Raw genomic sequence first — 10,405 nt, 5'->3', positions numbered from 1 at the left:
TAGTTTTGACGTTTAATAATGAAACTTATGACATAGTTTTTAAAAATTACTAAAGAATTATATTGAAGTAATATTAAAGTAACGTTTTGATTTTTAATTTAACGTGGTAATAACTATCGACTAATTCTTCTAAATGACATATATCATGTTCTTAAAACTATAAACACTAAATACAATTGATAATTAAAAGCATGGTTGCAGAAATCGGGATTAATCGGCGATTAATCGTGGATTAATCGTTTGGCGTTCTCCAACCGTCGAGGATTAGGGCATTAATCGGAAATTTAGGATTAATCGGCTTTGGTGGGATTAATCGGCCTTGGCGGGATTAATCGGTCAACAAAAGTCAATAAAAGTAAAAAAAATCGAAAAAAATCAAAAAATGTCAAAAAAAGGCAAAAAAGGTCAAAAAATTTAAATTTTTTTTTCAAAAAACCAACTTTGTTTTTTTACTCTAAAATTTTTAAATTTTCAAAACTTCAAATATTATACTAAAATGTTCATATTTTTGTATTTTCAAATTTTCAAATTACAAATTTTCTTATTTTCTAATTTTGAAGTACTTCTTTTTCTTAAGATATATTAATATTTAATTAATTTTAATATTTTATTAATAATCTATGGTCGCCGATTAATCCCCGATTAATCCCCGCCAAGACCGATTAATCCCTTAACACTAGTCGACCGTCGAGCGATTTTTACAACCTTGATTAAAAGATACAATTTTGGTTATATATATATATATATATATATATATATATATATATGTATGTGTATATATATATATATATATATATGTATATATATATATACACATACATATATATATATATATATATATATATATATATATATATATATATATATATACTATATTATTAAACATTGTAAATTATTAAACATTGCCTATTTCTTGAAAATTAAGAGGTATAACTCGTATAACACCATGAACAATCCTATTAAGCTTAGAATGTAAGCGTATACACACGCATGTCATCGTAACTTACGGTCTTAGCTTTTCCTATGTCTAGATGTTGGAAATCCCTAATATCTTCCATCGGCCGCCATTTCTCCCGGATATCTTCCGTCTCCCTCCTTAGTCTCTTCAATCTCCGGTAGCCTCGGTTACCACCAACCTCCTGACGCTGCCCGTTACCTTCACTGGCATCTGCCGCCCGCTTCTCGCTGCCACCATCGCCACCATACATCTCACAGTATAAACCGGATCGAGGTGGGTTATTCAAGTGTTTCTTTATGTTCTTACTTTGTGTATGTTAACATGTGTGTTTCGATTTCACGTGCTAGAGCTCAACTACATGTGTGATTTATGTTATTTTTTCTTAAGAAATCTTTATAACATGTTTGATTTACTAATAGTTGCGAAAATCTGCAGCAAACCTTCCGAAGAATCTCTAACGATCTACCATTAGTGTTGGTTCTTGCTGCTTTAACTTTTTAACATGTCATACTTCTTTCTTTTTTGTTTTTTTGGTTTTTTTTCTAATGTCTCTGGAAATATTAAACAAACTAGCCATTTGATGCTTATCTTGGTCTTTCTAAACGTATCCCTTTCATATCATTGATTTTTCTGGAATTTTGCAGAACATTTGTTTCCAGGTCTGTTCAATGTCTGTCATGAGCTTCAGTTTCAATTTTATAATCTACAGGAAGGACATTGAGTCTCTCTTTCTCTCTCTTTAACTGTGTGTTTGTTTGTTTGTTTATACAGGTACTGACTTTGGTGTTTGTATCTTTGACCTCCCACGAATAACACAGACAAAGAAACCCTGATGTCTGCATCTTGGAACCCTCCAATTAAAATGTTGAGGTATTGGGTTATTGGAATGGTCCCGTATCAAAAAACTCCCCATATTACTAAGTTTATTTGTTTATTTTTCTTTCAAATCTCATCTATGTTCTCTTTGTGGTTTGAAAATTGGTTTTCAGATCTATATGAAGATGAAATTAAAGGGAACGAAAAGAAACCTAGTCGCCGTTCCTCACCCTCGCCCTTCCCTTTCTGTCTCTGCCATGACCAAGAGTTGTCATTCTTCAACCACCCATACAAGAGGAATATATGGAGTTATTACAGTTGCCAGGTAAATCTATCCATGGTTGTCAAAATCGCGATCCTGATCGTAGGATCGTACGATCCTACGATCCTAGGTATAAAAAACGATCCGGATCGTAAACGGATCATATTTGGGGTAGGATCACAGGTAGGATCGTAAGATCGTAGGATCGAGATCCGATCCGATCCTACCTTCCCTTGATTTTTTTTTTTTTTGCAAATGAATTTTTTTTACCACTTTATGTCTTTTATTCTTTACCAATTTACCATTTATCATTTTTTGTTGTGACTTATGACTAATATTTTGAAGTTTTTATAACTTTTGAACAAAAAATTGAATGTTTAAAATATTTTTCATGATTAAAAATTATAAATTATAATTATAATTCATTTTGTGGGATCTTAGGATCCTGATCCCGATCTTGCAAACTCAAAAACGATCCTATATAGGATCCCGATCTTGACAACCTTGAATCTATCTACTCTAGATTACTTATTTTCCATTACTTTTTAAGAGACAAAAGCATTCAATGTCTTTCTTTACTTCTTTTTATCTTAATTTATGGTTTGGGGTGTAGCCGGTTCCACTAAGAACGTCGATTGAAATCGTAAATATGTTGATTTTGTGAAAAATTTTGTCACAGACTCTGCAACGCCATCAACTAAGCAATAAAATTTCTCAAATCAAGAGGTATCCCCTTGTTCATCAAACTTGATAAATTTCACCTTTGTGTTGGTGATTTCTGTTTACTCTGTTTTCACTTTTGTTTATTTGTATCTTGTTTGTCTACAAGTCTAAGGTTAACTAACAAATTTCTAACCTAGGTGTTTCATATCATAAATTGAATTGAGATTGACTTTATTAAACATGGATGTTGGCGACAGTGGATCGAAGTTTAATTAATTGGGTGATTTAATGACATTTTTCCTATAGAAGGTATCTAAGATATGAATTTATTTTAGATGCTCACTTAAAACTCTTTGTGTTTTGTAGTAGTGGTGAATTTGGTAATATACATTTGTGCCCTGCAAGCTCTCATCAATAGTTGGCTTCATTGACGAAGCATATTGAAAAAAAGTAATTAGTGTTTGTTGTTTACAACTACCCTAATAACTTTCAATGTTATTCCTGGTGAAGTCGCTATAGTGTGTTGCTCTTATCAGTTTTGCATTGGTGCTTTCTCCTTCCAGGCTAATCCCATGTATAAAAAATCAAAATTCTTAGTTATATTTAATTTGGAGTTCATCAATGGCGCACATTGTCATTATTGATATTGAGATATGGTGTTTGTTTTTTAGTGCTCAAAGGAAATTTAAGACTTTGGACACGTAATGGTAACACCTACACATGATGTGGTAGGATATCTTATTGTAACCCCAACATAGCATATGGTAGCCAATGATTTCCATGAAATGGTGCTTCAGGAAAATACTTTGAGGTAAGTACTAGGGATGTGTTCAATTTGTAAACATCAGCTTCTAATACTTTTTTCTGAATATTCATCGTGTTATTTTCAGTGTTTAATTTGAATACTAAATTAGCACTTTTAATACCATTTTGGACTACGCCTATCCTGGCTTGATTCTATCTTTTATCAATATTGGGTTTTTTTCTTAAACTGATTAGGCATCCTGAGTAATGGTCTTTCACGTCTTTTATATGTGTATAAAATGTTATGTTATGACCACACGTTTTATATTGCATCCTATTATTAAGTGCATTTGATTGATTTTGGCCAATAGGATAATTAGTCATGTAAGATTTCTTGATTTCATTTTGTACAGTAGGACATAATTTATTAGAATAACTATATAGTGAACATTTTTTAATTTCCTCTGTCGCATTGGATATTTACAAGTGTTATCCTGCTTCTTTTTTTGTTATTTATATGATTGTATATATAGCATATCATCTTGCTTTCAATGCTTTTTATTAATATAGGCATCTGTTACAAACCTACCCCTAATATAGTTCTATCCTACTCTTGTTGCTATTTGGATCTTATACATACACCTAATATGGTTCCAACCTACTACTGAGTCGAATTAAGTGGGAGTAAGTAGTTATTGTACATACACTCTTTAAGTGTTATCGACTATAATGGAATAAAAGAAGAGTTGTCTCGGCATATTCCCATAACCATGAACTTCATTATTCTTCTTCATCTCCATCACCAGATCTAGAATTCTGCTCACTCAGGTACATGAAGAGCACATGAAGGTTCTGATTCTTCAATGACAAAGCTAAAGAAGAAAGATGGTTGGTATTTAAATTTCAAAATGTTTTTTTTTTCAAAAATAAAGATCCAAATCGGATCCAAATAAAGAAATTTTTTAATCCTTTTTCTGGTACCACCAAAGATTCATATTGAGTTTTGCTTTGAGGAAAATACTATTGTGTTCAAGCCTCTGTATTTGTATTTCATTTCTTTTAGCAAAAATGGAAGTTCGAGTTTTTAAGGTGAAGGTTGGTGTTTTGAAATTCATTTTGTATTTGTATTTCGTTTATTTTAGCCAAGATTGAGGTTTGAGTTTGAGTTGAACTTTGGTGTTTTGAAACTTATCATTACTTCTGGTAGTTGTGCTAGGAGTTCCAGGATGAAGTCTGCATATGTATATTTGAAAAATAAATGTATATTTAAAAAGTTTGAAAAGTAATGTATATTTAAAAAATTATTCGTATGTATTATCTCAATCTTTGAGAACTTTAGTGTTTGGGTGGAATATGGATAGGTAAAAGAAATGGTACTACAATGTGAAAAAAAAATCTTTTAAATGGTGTTGGTGTTTGGAAATTTAGTTAATTTTTTAATATTTAAATAAAATTAAACGTTAAGGACAAAACATTATGAAAATAATTTGAACGACTAATAGAGTAACCAAACTAAATGTATAAAAGTATAAAATTAGTATAATTCTTTTTCTAAAATTCATTCATTATAATTTGTTAGTTGATATTGTTAATTTTATTGTCCAAATGACATGTTCTCTTTACATATCTTAGTAGTTGCAGTTAGAATTAATTTATTTTTTAATAAGTTGAATTAAACTTAATCATTTGAACAATTCAAAAGCTGCAACAAGTAAATTAGTAATCACTCACTGCTGCCCAATAAATGTATTTTAATTTTCTACAAAGGTTTTAGGAAACCTAATCACTAAAAGCTAATCATCGAATCAAAAAAGGAAACTATTTTCCGCCCCCAAAAGAGATAAAAATATTAGGTGTGCCACAAATTGGTCCTAAAAGTTCAAACAATTTACATGTAATTCCCAGGCACCCCCCCCCCCCCCCCCCAAACTGCAAATCCTAATCACAGAAACGAAATTGTTTTCCAAAATAGTGGCAGTAACGACCACATCCACATCTGATTTTAGCCAAAGATGTATTCAAGTTATCAATATATGATGTTCATAAACTGAAGGTTATTAATCCCTAAGATGTCTTCAAGTTGTCTATATTTGATTTTACAAATGAATTAAAAGACAACCTATTTTCTCACATTACAAATATGTCGATAAAATACCAACTAACACTTATATCCCGTCGATTTACTACATGTTATTTGGAAAACAACATTTTTGCAAAAAATAACTAATCGATGAAATGAGACTATTCACTGAAAAAAAAACTATTTGATGCCTACGGAAAGGAATTGCATTAGCATCGCACAGGTCCCCCATTAGAATTTTGAAATATGTTATCATGAATTAGAATGAACTATTTTCGACGTAATGGATTCAATATATGAAAACACATATCCAAAATACACAAAGGTGGCGAATACATTAAAAAAATACAATGTTCGTCGAAAAGAAAACGAATCATTGAATCGAAACTAATGTTTCGTCATACTTGCCAATACATTGTGTCTTCGTTTTAGGATGACATGTTTCCTAAAACAAACTAATTGTTGAATTGAAATTAATCATTTTTCGCCGAAAAGAAACGAAATGTCGAAAGAAACTATTCGAACTCGTCGCTTGGCGTGGGTAAACGGCTAGTATGTATATATATATATATATATATATATATATATATATATATATATATATATATATATATATATATATAGGGAAGGGTTATTTGGAAAACAAAAAAACCCTAAAAATCAAAAAAATACAAAAAAACCCTAAAAATGCATAAAAAAAATACCTAAAGATCACAAAACTTTTTTTTTTTACTTTTTTTATGAAATATGAAAAAATCGCAGGTTTCTAAAGAAATTCCCTGAAAAAAATTTTTAAAATTTTTTTTTTTATTAAAAAAAAAAAAAAAAACTTGATTTTTTATTTTTTTTTCAGCGAATTTTTAAAAAAAAACTGCAATTTTTTATAAAAAAAATTCAAAATTTTTTTTGTGATGTCTAAATATATTTTTTATGCATTTTTTTGATTTTTAGGGTTTTTTGTTTTCCATAGAACCTAAACATATATATATATATATATATATATATATATATATATATATATATATATATATATATATATATATATATATATATATAATGAATTGGTTGGTACGGTATTACCGTGATATTCAAGTTTTTGTACAATTACCGTACCAAGATTGCTCAGTTGGTACGGTACTACCAACCAAAGAAGTTGGCTACCAAACATATTGGTTACCAACTTTATTGATTCGGTTGGTAACACATTCCGTAATACATTTTTGACAGCCCTAGTTGTTTGTGACAGCCTTTCTTGTTTTTTCTATAGCTCTGATGTTATAATTGATAATTAAAAAAAAAAAACTAAATGTGTTTTTTGGAGTGTTATTATGTAAGGGTAAAATGGTCATATAGTCTCATTCAGATTTTATTATTGGTTATTTTATCGACTCTAAATGTGCACACTATCAAGGGTGATGCTTATGGTAAAGCTTAATCAAAGTGGTAATGCATCAAGGTAATTTGGTTACATTTCATAATATTATTTTTATATAACAATTGACCATATTTCCGATTGTAGTGTTGTTCATGGGGTTCTTAGGGTAGGAGCACCTTTGGTTAATGGATCTGATTTGATTCAAGGCAGGACTTTACTAATTAATTGGCCATCTACAGACCATATTCCAGCTTTAGCCCAAATTGTTTCGGAGCTTGTTGGAAACCCTAGCGAGTGTTTACCTCTGGAAAACATGTTTAATCTCTACCAAGTTTTTTTTATCAAAAGTGGTTGAATGAAACTTGTTACTTTTTGGTGTAATAAATAGTGTAATACATGTAATTTAGTTTTACATATAAAAATCTATGGCTAAGAAATATACCAATTTAGTTTCCTCTTTGACTACTGGATTTTTAAAATATAACCAGCCCCTTCAACACTTGATAACCAGGAACTTTAAGCAATACAAGGAATTAACATCCATGGGCATAAACCATATAACTTTTCTATTGTGATTGAATCCTTAGCTACAAATACTTATAACCATTAACCCTAGCAATTATATAGGGCCGGACCCATATACAAGTAAATCTCCAAACACTTATCCCTTCCCAATCGCCATTTGGGTTTTCTTCGCTTCCTTTTGGGTCGAGTTACCAAAATATCAAGTCACATGTTAACATGACTAAAAAACAAATTGTTGCACATACATTATGACTCAACTCCAAAATCCAAAATCTTTAAAACTCAATGCATGTCTTCTCAAAACAGAACTCTTCTCCAGCTTCACCAATTGCTCAAGTGTTACAAGAGACCACTTATCTTCAATCTGAGCATACACCTTCTGATTCAAAGAGTCTATAATCATACTAACTTTCCCAAATCCATAAACCTGATGTCCATCTTTCATTCTCCCGACTTTAGGTTTAAACATCAAATTATTTTGTTGTGCATGAACCTCAATAACCTCCTTCAAACTCATATCAACACCACCACCACCACCACCCATCTCCTCTGTCGCACACCCCTTTTCCACCTGTGCAGCCGCCTTCTGAGCCTCAAACCCCCTCAAACCTGGCTGAATCACCTCCAGCCCTTCAGCCGCTTGGTTCATCATATTCAGACCCATATTAAGCCGATATCTTACATGCTCATTGGATAAAAGCTCAGATGGAATCAAATCCTTCCAACTCAAATACCACTTTCTCACTTCTTGAAAATCCGGCTTTGAACATAACCATTGGTACAATACCTCTTGCCATTTGTTAAAAAACACATCCATTATATGAAGCATGTGATGAATCGGAATCACAGAAGCCCAAGTCCTCACCCAATAAAACTGGTCAAGCTTCTGATCAACTGGGTTGACTTCGAATTCATGCATCACAACCAATAATTTAGGAAGGATGTATCGAACCATTATCTGTTCCCATCGTATTGGATCAAAAACCGTCTTCCATGGTGATAAAATATAGTATGCTGACATGTCACTCGGATGCCACGCGTGCAGAACACTTTCTAAACGATTAAGTATCGTATGATATAAAGTCTCGAGCTTCGGGCCTAATAACGGAAGCCATGGGTGGACCCACAAGTGTATAGGAATGGTTTCGCGACGTGGGTCCCACGAATCAACAGTAGATGCTAATTTAGGCATGACAATGTTGTCAAGTATGGTTTGAAGAACAGAGTGAGGCAGTAACTGTTCCCAAGAATCTAGGAACCTTAATAATGGTTCTGGGTCCCGCGCTTGCCAGGTGTTGGTGCCAGATAATCTAACAACAGCAGGGAACACAACCTCCATGAAAAGCGAATCAAATATCTCATCTTCTTCAAGAAGATCCTTCCATAGTGACATAACATTTAACCCATGTGTTGGATTTTGGAGTGGGTCCCATCCCTGAAATTCCCTAATGAACAAAGGCAATGCAAAAGAGGAAGCGATTGTAGCCAAACTGAAAATCTTGTACTCATTGGGAAACCTTGTATGCAAGTCAACGAATGACGTGGCAAGAGATTCTAAAGTCAATGTTCCTAACAAGCTTAACCGTTCCATTACACTAACCATCTCTTCAATGGTGTCGAGTTGTTTCTTCTCAAGGGCAGCATTGTCTTTTAGCTTCTCTTTTTCGTTATGTAAAATGACAAATGTCTCCCTTTCGTTTCTTAAGTCCTGGAGGATTTTCTTTTTATCATGTTTTGCCATGTCAAAGATTAGATTGATATTATGTTGGAGCTCCGGCATTGGCTTATTATCATTCTCTCTTAATTTTTCGTCAGAGTTTAAATTTTCCAAATTAGTCAACAAACGAAATTGTGGGCCCCTCATATCGAACACCTTCTGAACTACATCAAGACCCTGTTCTTGTTTCTTCACGAAGAACTCCTCTGCAGTTGCATACTCTTTTTTCAGCCATGGCTTCTCTTTTTGTTGAATACCAGGAACCTTAATCTCATCAACTGATTCTTGCAATGTCGGAACATTAGCCGCCTCTTTATAATGATTAAACCCCATTCCCATGTTCTTGGGGCGCAACTTGGCTTGAATTGGAGCAACGATCCCCTGTGCGTTCTTCCCTAAACCACCTCCTTTATATCCCATTTTCTCAAGCAACTTCATACCAATTCCCTTTGTATGTTTTTCAAATGCACCGATATTTTCTTCATCTTTTGCTTGTCGCTTTTTGAACAGATCATTACTGCCTTTTTTCTTGATGGGGCCACCTTCTGAATCGGTGTCGGAGTCATCAGAAGCAAACATATCATTGATGACCACATCATCTTTGCTTCGGTGCCGTTTTGCCCTGCGCTCACCGGAGTAAAACTCTCCACCACCGAACCCGGAGGACTGTGTGACACTAATCATCATTAAAATTGTCGAGTTTCAACTTCAGGCGACCGGAGTGATAAAATCCCCCTTTGGTAGAGTGGAGAATTGAAATCAACTTTTGGAGCCTCGTTTCTGGGAAAATTGATATTGAAAAGCTACTACCCTGATCCTTATATATAAGAGAATCTAATCAAGAAAAGGAAAATATCGATCTGGGAAGAAGGCGATACCATCCGAAGCTAAAACAAGAAATGGTAAAAATATGTAAATAAAGATATTTAAAGATACAAATACAGATATGTAAATATATCAACGTGAGGTCCAAGTTTTAAGTCTATAAGGATTCGGCTTGGGCCTTACTTCAACGTGAAGACCAAGTAACCAGTTTTTACTAACTTTCGGCTTGTATGAATATATGTTTGAATATTTCCTAGCTTTATTGCAAATAAATAAATAAATGAACAAAAAAATTATGGGGTATGTTTATAAATGGATATATAGAAAAAGATTAAAATAATAACCTTAAAAAAATTAAAAACGAAAAGTAAAAGCCTTTACTTCTTGATCAATGATAAAAAATAAATAAATAAATAAACAAATAAATAAAATAAAATAAT

The 10,405-nt window shown here is 32.5% G+C and overlaps 1 pseudogene; it reads right to left on the bottom strand.

The window, feature by feature from the left end:
• Positions 1–7,555: 7,555 nt before the first annotated feature.
• LOC145139500 (septin and tuftelin-interacting protein 1 homolog 1 pseudogene) lies at positions 7,556–9,824 on the bottom strand (annotated as a pseudogene).
• Between the last annotated feature and the right edge of the window lie 581 nt (positions 9,825–10,405).

This window comes from Lactuca virosa, chromosome 9 (assembly GCF_052849685.1).
Source record: "Lactuca virosa cultivar CGN04683 chromosome 9, Lactuca_virosa_CGN04683_v6, whole genome shotgun sequence".
NCBI classification, from domain to species: domain Eukaryota; kingdom Viridiplantae; phylum Streptophyta; class Magnoliopsida; order Asterales; family Asteraceae; genus Lactuca; species Lactuca virosa.
This window is presented reverse-complemented; position numbering and strand designations above follow the sequence as displayed.